This window comes from Arachis hypogaea, chromosome 7, assembly GCF_003086295.3.
Source record: "Arachis hypogaea cultivar Tifrunner chromosome 7, arahy.Tifrunner.gnm2.J5K5, whole genome shotgun sequence".
Taxonomy (NCBI): Eukaryota; Viridiplantae; Streptophyta; class Magnoliopsida; order Fabales; family Fabaceae; genus Arachis; species Arachis hypogaea.
Window position 1 is genome coordinate 68,471,212 of NC_092042.1, and position 10,785 is coordinate 68,481,996.

Below are 10,785 nucleotides of genomic sequence, written 5' to 3' on the forward strand. Positions count from 1 at the left end.
TCTCCAGTCACATCTTCATCCTCTTCAGAGGAAGAATAGTCTTCAGAGCTCATGAATGGCAGAAGGAGATTTAATGAAATCTCTATGGTCTCTGTATGGGCCTCAGATTCCTTTTGATCCTTAATAGGAAACTCCTTTTTGCTTGAGGGACGTCCCAGGAGGTCTTCCTCACTAGGATTTTCGTCCTCCTCCTCCCTTGTGCATTCGGCCATTTTTATCACATCAATGGCCTTGCACTCTCCTTTTGGATTCTCTTCTGTATTGCTTGGGAGAATACTGGGAGGAGTTTCAATAACTTTCTTACTCAGCTGGCCTACTTGTGCCTCCAAATTTCTTATGGAGGATCTTGTTTCATTCATGAAACTGAAAGTGGCCTTCGACAGATCAGAGACTATATTGGCTAGATTAGAAGTGTTTTGTTCAGAATTCTCTATCTGTTGCTGAGAAGATGATGGATATGGCTTGCTATTGCTCAGCCTATTGCGTCCACCATTGTTAAAGCCTTGTTGAGGCTTTTGTTGATCCTTCCAGGAGAAATTTGGATGATTTCTCCATGATGGGTTATAGGTGTTTCCATATGGTTCACCCATGTAATTAACCTCTGCCATGGCAGGGTTTTCAGGATCATAAGCTTCTTCAGAAGCTGCCTCTATAGTACTGTTGGGTGCATGTTGCAATCCATTCAGATTTTGAGAGATTATGTTGACCTGTTGAGTCAACATTTTGTTCTGAGCCAGTATGGCATTCAGAGCATCAATTTCAAGAACTCCTTTCTTTTGAGGTATCCCATTATTCACGGAATTCCTCTCAGAGGTGTACATGAATTGGTTGTTTGCAACCATGTCAATGAGTTCTTGAGCCTCTTCAGGCGTTTTCTTTAGGTGAATAGATCCACCTGCAGAATGGTCCAGTGACATTTTCGAAAATTCAGAGGGACCATAATAGAATATATCTAATAGGGTCCATTCTGAAAACATGTCAGATGGACATCTTTTGGTCAACTGCTTGTATCTTTCCCAAGCTTCATAGAGGGATTCACCATCTTTTTGCTTGAAGGTTTGAACATCCACTCTCAGCTTGCTCAGCTTTTGAGGAGGAAAGAATTTATCCAAGAAGGCAGTGACCAGCTTATCCCAGGAGTCCAGGCTATCCTTAGGTTGTGAATCCAACCATATTCTAGCTCTGTCTCTTACAGCAAAAGGAAAAAGCATGAGTCTGTAGACTTCAGGATCAACTCCATTTGTCTTTACAGTCTCACAGATCTGCAAGAACTCAGTTAAGAACTGATAAGGATCTTCAGATGGAAGTCCATAAAACTTGCAGTTTTGTTGCATTAAAGCAACTAGCTGAGGTTTCAGCTCAAAGTTATTGGCTCCAATGGCAGGAATGGAGATGCTTCTTCCATCAAACTTGGACGTTGGCTTTGTGAAGTCACCAAGCATTCTCCTTGCATTATTATTATTATTATTTTCGGCTGCCATCTCCTTCTCCTGTTCGAAAATTTCTGAAAGGTTATTTCTGGATTGTTGTAATTTAGCTTCTCTTAATTTTCTCTTCAGAGTCCTTTCAGGTTCTGGATCAATTTCAACAAGAGTGCCTTTTTCCCTGTTCCTGCTCATATGAAAGAGAAGAAAACAAGAAAGGAAAGAGGAATCCTCTATGTCACAGTATAGAGATTCCTTTATGTTAGTAGAAGAAGAAAGGGGTGAAGAATCCAAATACAAGGGATATAAGAAGTTTGGATTCTTAGATGAAGAGAGGTGAAGAGAAGTGTTAGTAATTAATTAATTAAATAGAATAAGAGAAGAGAAGAGAAATTTCGAAAATAAATTTTGAAAAAGGGGTTAGTATTTTCGAAAATTAAAGATGAAATATAATTAAAATTAAAAATTTAAAACAAAAAGAATTTTTGAAAAAGAGAGGGAGAATTTTCGAAAATTAGAGAGGGAAAAGTAGTTAGGTGGTTTTGAAAAAGATAAGAAACAAACAAAAAGTTAGTTAGTTGATTGAAAAAGATTTGAAATCAAATTTGAAAAAGATAAGAAGATAAGAAGTTAGATAAGATATTTTGAAATCAAATTTGAAAAAGATAAAACTTTGAAAAAGATAAGATAAAAGATAAAAAGATTTAATTTTAAAATTTGACTTAACTAACAAGAAACTACAAGATAAGATTCTAGAACTTAAAGATTGACCCTTTCTTTAACAAGAAAGTAACAAACTTCAAATTTTTGAACCAATCACATTAATTGTTAGCTAATTTTCGAAAATTTGATATAAAGATAAGAAAAAGATTTTGAAAAAAATTTTGAAAAAGATTTTTGAAATTTTCGAAAAAAAAATGAAAAAGATATGATTTTTGAAAAAGATTTTGAAAAGATAAGATTTTTAAAATTGAAATTTTGACTTGACTTGTAAGAAACAACTAATTTTAAAAATTTTTGACCAAGTCAACCCAAAATTTCGAAAATTTGGAGGGAAATAAGGAAAAGATAATTTTTTTGATTTTTGAATTTTTAATTATGAAAGAGAAAAACAACAAAAATAATCAATGCATGAAATTTTTAGATCAAAACAATGAATGCATGCAAGAATGCTATGAATGTCAAGATGAACACCAAGAACACTTTGAAGATCATGATGAACATCAAGAACATATTTCTGAAAAATTTTTGATGCAAAGAAAACATGCAGGACACCAAACTTAGAAATCTTTAATGCATGAAAAATATGAATGCACAGATGCACATGAAAAACAACAAAAGACACAAAACAAGAAATCATCAAGATCAAACAAGAAGACTTGTCAAGAACAACTTGAAGATCATGAGGAACACTATGAATGCATGAGATTTTCGAAAATTGCAAGAAAAATTTTTAAAAGCATGCAATTGACACCAAACTTAAAAATTGACTCAAGACTCAAACAAGAAACACAAAATATTTTTTATTTTTATGATTTTCTAATTGTTTTGTATTTTTATTATTTTTTTTTCGAAAATATTTTTGGAAAAACGAAAAATAAAAGAAAAAATTTTTGAAAAAGATTTTTGAAAAGAAAATTACCTAATCTGAGCAACAAGATGAACCGTCAGTTGTCCATACTCGAACAATCCCCGGCAACGGCGCCAAAAACTTGGTGGACGAAATTGTGATCCTCAAAGTTGGTCTCTTTGTATTTGTATGAAATCAAAAATACCCCAAAGAGATCATCGTGTGATAAATTGGGATCTTAATAATCCCTGGTGTGATCATAACTCCGTTCAACTTAACCAGCAAGTGTACTGGGTCATCCAAGTAATACCTTACGTGAGTAAGGGTCGATCCCACAGAGATTGTTGGTATGAAGCAAGCTATGGTCACCTTGTAAATCTCAGTTAGGCAGATTAAATTGGTTTATGGGTTTTCGAAAATAGAAATAAGAAAATAAATAATAAAAGGGATAGAGTACTCATGCAGCCTCATTGGTGGGAATTTCAGATAAGCGAATGAAGATACTGTATGGTTCAAGGACGCCTGCTCTCCCACTGCTTCAACTCAATCCTTCTTACTCCTTTCCATGGCAAGCTGTATGTAGGGCATCACCGTTGTCAATGGCTACATCCCATCCTCTCAGTGAAAACGTTCCTATGCTCTGTCACAGCACGGCTAATCATCTGTCGGTTCTCAATCAGGTTGGAATAGAATCCCTTGATTCTTTTGCGCTTGTCATCACACCCAGCCTTCAGGAGTTTGAAGCTCGTCACAGTCATTCAATCACAGAATCCTACTCGGAATACCATAGACAAGGTTTAGACTTTCCGGACCCTCATGAATGCCGCCATCTATCTAACTTATACCACGAAGATTCTGTTGGGGAATCTAAGAGATACACATTCAAGCTCTTGTTGCATGTAGAACGGAAGTGGTTGTCAATCACGTGCGTTCATAAGTGAGAATGATAATGAGGGTTACTTATCATCACATTCATCATGTTCTTGGGTACGAATGAATATCTTGGAATAAGAATAAGAGAGAATTGAATAAAAGACAATAGAATTGCATTAATACTTGAGGTACAGCAGAGCTCCACACCCTTAATCTATGGTGTGCAGAAACTCCACCGTTGAAGATACATAAGTGAAAGAGGTTCAGGCATGGCCGAATGGCCAGCCCTCTCCATGATCAAGTGACCGAATAGTCAAGAGATTAAACTGTCAAAAGATGTCTAATACAATAGTAACTTATCCTATTTATACTAGACTAGCTACTAGGGTTTACATGAGTAAGTATTTGATGCATAAATCCACTTCCGGGGCCCACTTGGTGTATGCTTGGGCTGAGCTTGATCAATCCACGAGCTGAGGCTTCTCTTGGAGTTGAACTTCGAGTTATGACGTGTTTTGGGCGTTCAACTCCGGATCATGACGTTTTTCTGGCATTTAACTCCAGACAGCAGCATGTACTTGGCGTTCAACGCCAAGTTACATCGTCAATCTCCGAATAAAGTATGGACTATTATATATTGCTGGAAAGCCCTGGATGTCTACTTTCCAACGCCGTTGAGAGCGCGCCAATTGGAGTTCTGTAGCTCCAGAAAATCCATTTCGAGTGCAGGGAGGTCAGATTCCAACAGCATCAGCAGTCCTTTTGTCAGCCTTCTTCAGAGTTTTGCTCAAATCCCTCAATTTCAGCCAGAATTTACCTGAAATCACAGAAAAACACACAAACTCATAGTAAAGTCCAGAAATGTGAATTTAACATAAAAACTAATGAAAACATCCCTAAAAGTAGCTTGAACTTACTAAAAACTATATAAAAATAATGCCAAAAAGCGTATAAATTATCCGCTCATCACAACACCAAACTTAAATTGTTGCTTGTCCCCAAGCAACTGAAAATCAAATAGGATAAAAAGAAGAGAATATACTATAAATTCCAGAATATCAATGAATATTAATTATAATTAGATGAGTGGGACTTGTAGCTTTTTGCTTCTGAACAGTTTTGGCATCTCACTTTTTCCTTTGAAGTTCAGAGTGATTGGCGTCTCTGGGAACTCAGAATTTTGGATAGTGTTATTGACTTTCCTAGTTAAGCATGTTGATTCTTGAACACAGCTACTTATGAGTCTTGGCCGTGGCCCTAAGCACTTTGTTTTCCAGTATTACCACCGGATACATAAATGCCACAGACACATAACTGGGTGAACCTTTTCAGATTATGACTTAGCTTTGCTAGAGTCCCCAGTTAGTGGTGTCCAGAGCTCTTAAGCACACTCTTTTGCTTTGGATCACGACTTTAACCATTTAGTCTCAAGCTTTTCACTTGGACCTTCATGACACAAGCACATGGTTAGGGACAGCTTGATTTAGCCGCTTAGGCCTGGATTTGATTTCCTTGGGCCCTCCTATCCATTGATGCTCAAAGCCTTGGATCCTTTTTACCCTTGCCTTTTGGTTTTAAGGGCTATTGGCTTTTTCTGCTTGCTTTTTCTTTTTCTTTGCTAATTTTTTTTTCGCCATTTTTTTTTCGCAAGCTTCCTTTTTCACTACTTTTTCTTGCTTCAAGAATCAATTTCATGATTTTTCAGATCATCAATAACATTTCTCTTTGTTCATCATTCTTTCAAGAGCCAACAATTTTAACACTCATAAACAACAAGATCAAAAATATGCACTGTTCAAGCATTCATTCAGAAAACAAAAAGTATTGCCACCACATCAATATAATTAAATTAAATTCAAGGATAAATTCGAAATTCATGTACTTCTTGTTCTTTTGAATTAAAACATTTTTCATTTAAGAGAGGTGAAGGATTAATGGATTTTATTCATAGCTTTAAGGCATGGTTACATACTAATGATCATGAAGTAGAGACACAAAACATAGATAAACACAATATTAAAAACCGAAAACAGAAAGAAATAAAGAACAAGGAATGAATCCACCTGAGTGAGGGTGGCGCCTTCTTGAAGGTCCAATGGTGCTTTTTGAGCTCCTCTATGTCTCTTCCTTGCTTCTGTTGAATGATTCCTAGTAATTTCGGTGTTTCTACCCTTAGTTGCTTCCAATATTTGTGTGGAGGATAACTTATTCCCTGAGGTATCTCAGGGATCTCTTGATTTGTAGCCACATGTTCTACCACTGAGCTATGACGGCTTATAGTCTTTCCATCTCCCAAGACTCAGAGGTGGAAGCTTTTGTCTTCCCTTTGAGGTTTCTCTGGCCTTAGGTGCCATTAATGGTAACGAAAAAGCAAAAAAGCTATGCTTTTACCACACCAAACTTAAAATATTGCTCGCCCTCGAGCAAGAGAAGAAAGAAGAGATGAAGAAGAAGAAGAAGAAAATGGAGGTTAGTGAGGGGAGATGGATTCGGCTATATGGGTGGGATTGGGTGGGAAAGAGAAGTTGAATTGTAAAGGTAGGTGGGGTGTATGGGGAAGAGTGGATAGATGTAGGTGGTGAATGAAAAATAGAAGGAATGACCATGAATGGAAAGAGAGAGGGCGAGGTAGGTGGGGATCATGTGAGGTCCACAGATCCTGAGATGATTCTGTGGGGTCCATAGGTCCTGAGGTGTCAAGGAATTCCATCCCTGCACCAAATAGGCATGTAAATTGCCTTGGCACACCATTCTGGCGTTTAAACGCCCATTGGTGCACGTTCTGGGCGTTCAACGCCCATGTAAAGCATGTTTCTGGCATTGAACGCCAGTTTCATGCTTGTTGCTGGCGTTTAACGCCAGCTTGTCTCCTCCAGGCACATTCCTGGCGTTCAGCGCCAGGATGTTGCTTGTTTCTGGCGTTCAGCGCCAGAATGGTGCTCTGTTCTGGCGTGGAACGCCAGCCAGATGCATCTTACTGGCGTTGAACGCCAGTCTGTGCTACCTCCAGGGTGAGAAATTTTTTCTTCTGTTTTTTGACTCTGTTTTTAATTTTTTTGATTTTTTTCGTGACTCCTCATGATCATGTACCTAATAAAACACAAAATAACAATAAAATAAAAATTAGATAATTAAAATTGGGTTGCCTCCCAACAAGCGCTTCTTTAATGTCAATAGCTTGACAATGTCTCTCATGGAGCCACAAGATGATCAGGTCAATGTTAGTGTAGTCCCAACACCAAACTTAGAGTTTGGATATGGGGTCTGAACACCAAACTTAGAGTTTGGTTGTGGCCTCACAACACCAAACTTAGAGTTTGACTGTGTGGGCTCTTCTTGACTCTGAACTGAGAGTAGCTCTTCATGCTTACTCTCTTTTGTCACAGAGGGATGGCCATGTGCCTTAAACACAAGGTAGTCCCCATTCAATTGAAGGACTAATTCTCCTCTGTTGACATCTATCACAGCTCCTGCTGTGGCTAGGAAATGTCTTCCTAGGATGATGCATTCATCATCTTCCTTCCTAGTGTCTAGGATTATGAAATCAGCAGGGATGTAAAGGCCTTCAACCTTTACTAGCACGTCCTCTACTATTCCATAAGCTTGTCTCAATGACTTATCTGCCAATTGCAATGAGAACAAGACAGGTTGTACCTCAATGATCCCCAGCTTCTCTATTACAGAGAGTGGCATAAGATTTATCCCTGACCCCAGATCACATAGAGCTTTTTCAAAGCTCATGGTGCCAATGGTACAAGGTATTAAGAACTTTCCAGGATCTTGTTTCTTTTGAGGTAGAGTTTTCTGAATCCAAGTATCTAGTTCACTAATGAGCAAGGGAGGTTCACTTTCCCAAGTCTCATTACCAAACAACTTGGCATTCAGCTTCATGATAGCTCCTAAATATTGAGCAACTTGCTCTCCAGTCACATCTTCATCCTCTTCAGAGGAAGAATAGTCTTCAGAGCTCATGAATGGCAGAAGGAGATTTAATGGAATCTCTATGGTCTCTGTATGGGCCTCAGATTCCTTTTGATCCTTAATAGGAAACTCCTTTTTGCTTGAGGGACGTCCCAGGAGGTCTTCCTCACTAGGATTTTTGTCCTCCTCCTCCCTTGTGCATTCGGCCATTTTTATCACATCAATGGCCTTGCACTCTCCTTTTGGATTCTCTTCTGTATTGCTTGGGAGAATACTGGGAGGAGTTTCAATAACTTTCTTACTCAGCTGGCCTACTTGTGCCTCCAAATTTCTTATGGAGGATCTTGTTTCATTCATGAAACTGAAAGTGGCCTTCGACAGATCAGAGACTATATTGGCTAGATTAGAAGTGTTTTGTTCAGAATTCTCTGTCTGTTGCTGAGAAGATGATGGATATGGCTTGCTATTGCTCAGCCTATTGCGTCCACCATTGTTAAAGCCTTGTTGAGGCTTTTGTTGATCCTTCCAGGAGAAATTTGGATGATTTCTCCATGATGGGTTATAGGTGTTTCCATATGGTTCACCCATGTAATTAACCTCTGCCATGGCAGGGTTTTCAGGATCATAAGCTTCTTCAGAAGCTGCCTCTATAGTACTGTTGGGTGCATGTTGCAATCCATTCAGATTTTGAGAGATTATGTTGACCTGTTGAGTCAACATTTTGTTCTGAGCTAGTATGGCATTCAGAGCATCAATTTCAAGAACTCCTTTCTTCTGAGGTATCCCATTATTCACGGAATTCCTCTCAGAGGTGTACATGAATTGGTTGTTTGCAACCATGTCAATGAGTTCTTGAGCCTCTTCAGGCGTTTTCTTTAGGTGAATAGATCCACCTGCAGAATGGTCCAGTGACATTTTCGAAAATTCAGAGGGACCATAATAGAATATATCTAATAGGGTCCATTCTGAAAACATGTCAGATGGACATCTTTTGGTCAACTGCTTGTATCTTTCCCAAGCTTCATAGAGGGATTCACCATCTTTTTGCTTGAAGGTTTGAACATCCACTCTCAGCTTGCTCAGCTTTTGAGGAGGAAAGAATTTATCCAAGAAGGCAGTGACCAGCTTATCCCAGGAGTCCAGGCTATCCTTAGGTTGTGAATCCAACCATATTCTAGCTCTGTCTCTTATAGCAAAAGGGAAAAGCATGAGTCTGTAGACTTCAGGATCAACTCCATTTGTCTTTACAGTCTCACAGATCTGCAAGAACTCAGTTAAAAACTGATAAGGATCTTCAGATGGAAGTCCATAAAACTTGCAGTTTTGTTGCATTAAAGCAACTAGCTGAGGTTTCAGCTCAAAGTTATTGGCTCCAATGGCAGGAATGGAGATGCTTCTTCCATCAAACTTGGACGTTGGCTTTGTGAAGTCACCAAGCATTCTCCTTGCATTATTATTATTATTATTTTCGGCTGCCATCTCCTTCTCCTGTTCGAAAATTTCTGAAAGGTTATTTCTGGATTGTTGTAATTTAGCTTCTCTTAATTTTCTCTTCAGAGTCCTTTCAGGTTCTGGATCAATTTCAACAAGAGTGCCTTTTTCCCTGTTCCTGCTCATATGAAAGAGAAGAAAACAAGAAAGGAAAGAGGAATCCTCTATGTCACAGTATAGAGATTCCTTTATGTTAGTAGAAGAAGAAAGGGGTGAAGAATCCAAATACAAGGGATATAAGAAGTTTGGATTCTTAGATGAAGAGAGGTGAAGAGAAGTGTTAGTAATTAATTAATTAAATAGAATAAGAGAAGAGAAGAGAAATTTCGAAAATAAATTTTGAAAAAGGGGTTAGTATTTTCGAAAATTAAAGATGAAATATAATTAAAATTAAAAATTTAAAACAAAAAGAATTTTTGAAAAAGAGAGGGAGAATTTTCGAAAATTAGAGAGGGAAAAGTAGTTAGGTGGTTTTGAAAAAGATAAGAAACAAACAAAAAGTTAGTTAGTTGATTGAAAAAGATTTGAAATCAAATTTGAAAAAGATAAGAAGATAAGAAGTTAGATAAGATATTTTGAAATCAAATTTGAAAAAGATAAAACTTTGAAAAAGATAAGATAAAAGATAAAAAGATTTAATTTTAAAATTTGACTTAACTAACAAGAAACTACAAGATAAGATTCTAGAACTTAAAGATTGACCCTTTCTTTAACAAGAAAGTAACAAACTTCAAATTTTTGAACCAATCACATTAATTGTTAGCTAATTTTCGAAAATTTGATATAAAGATAAGAAAAAGATTTTGAAAAAAATTTTGAAAAAGATTTTTGAAATTTTCGAAAAAAAAATGAAAAAGATATGATTTTTGAAAAAGATTTTGAAAAGATAAGATTTTTAAAATTGAAATTTTGACTTGACTTGTAAGAAACAACTAATTTTAAAAATTTTTGACCAAGTCAACCCAAAATTTCGAAAATTTGGAGGGAAATAAGGAAAAGATAATTTTTTTGATTTTTGAATTTTTAATTATGAAAGAGAAAAACAACAAAAATAATCAATGCATGAAATTTTTAGATCAAAACAATGAATGCATGCAAGAATGCTATGAATGTCAAGATGAACACCAAGAACACTTTGAAGATCATGATGAACATCAAGAACATATTTCTGAAAAATTTTTGATGCAAAGAAAACATGCAGGACACCAAACTTAGAAATCTTTAATGCATGAAAAATATGAATGCACAGATGCACATGAAAAACAACAAAAGACACAAAACAAGAAATCATCAAGATCAAACAAGAAGACTTGTCAAGAACAACTTGAAGATCATGAGGAACACTATGAATGCATGAGATTTTCGAAAATTGCAAGAAAAATTTTTAAAAGCATGCAATTGACACCAAACTTAAAAATTGACTCAAGACTCAAACAAGAAACACAAAATATTTTTTATTTTTATGATTTTCTAATTGTTTTGTATTTTTATTATTTTTTTTTTCGA

The 10,785-nt window shown here is 36.7% G+C and overlaps 2 non-coding genes across 2 annotated transcripts; both read left to right on the top strand.

The window, feature by feature from the left end:
• Positions 1 to 975: 975 nt before the first annotated feature.
• On the top strand, positions 976 to 1,079 carry LOC112704280 (small nucleolar RNA R71). Its single transcript, XR_003154914.1, has one exon. It is a non-coding gene; the product is annotated as a small nucleolar RNA R71 (small nucleolar RNA).
• Positions 1,080 to 8,761: 7,682 nt separating this feature from the next.
• Positions 8,762 to 8,865, top strand: LOC112704281 (small nucleolar RNA R71). The gene has a single exon (XR_003154915.1). It is a non-coding gene; the product is annotated as a small nucleolar RNA R71 (small nucleolar RNA).
• The last annotated feature ends 1,920 nt before the right edge of the window (positions 8,866 to 10,785 follow it).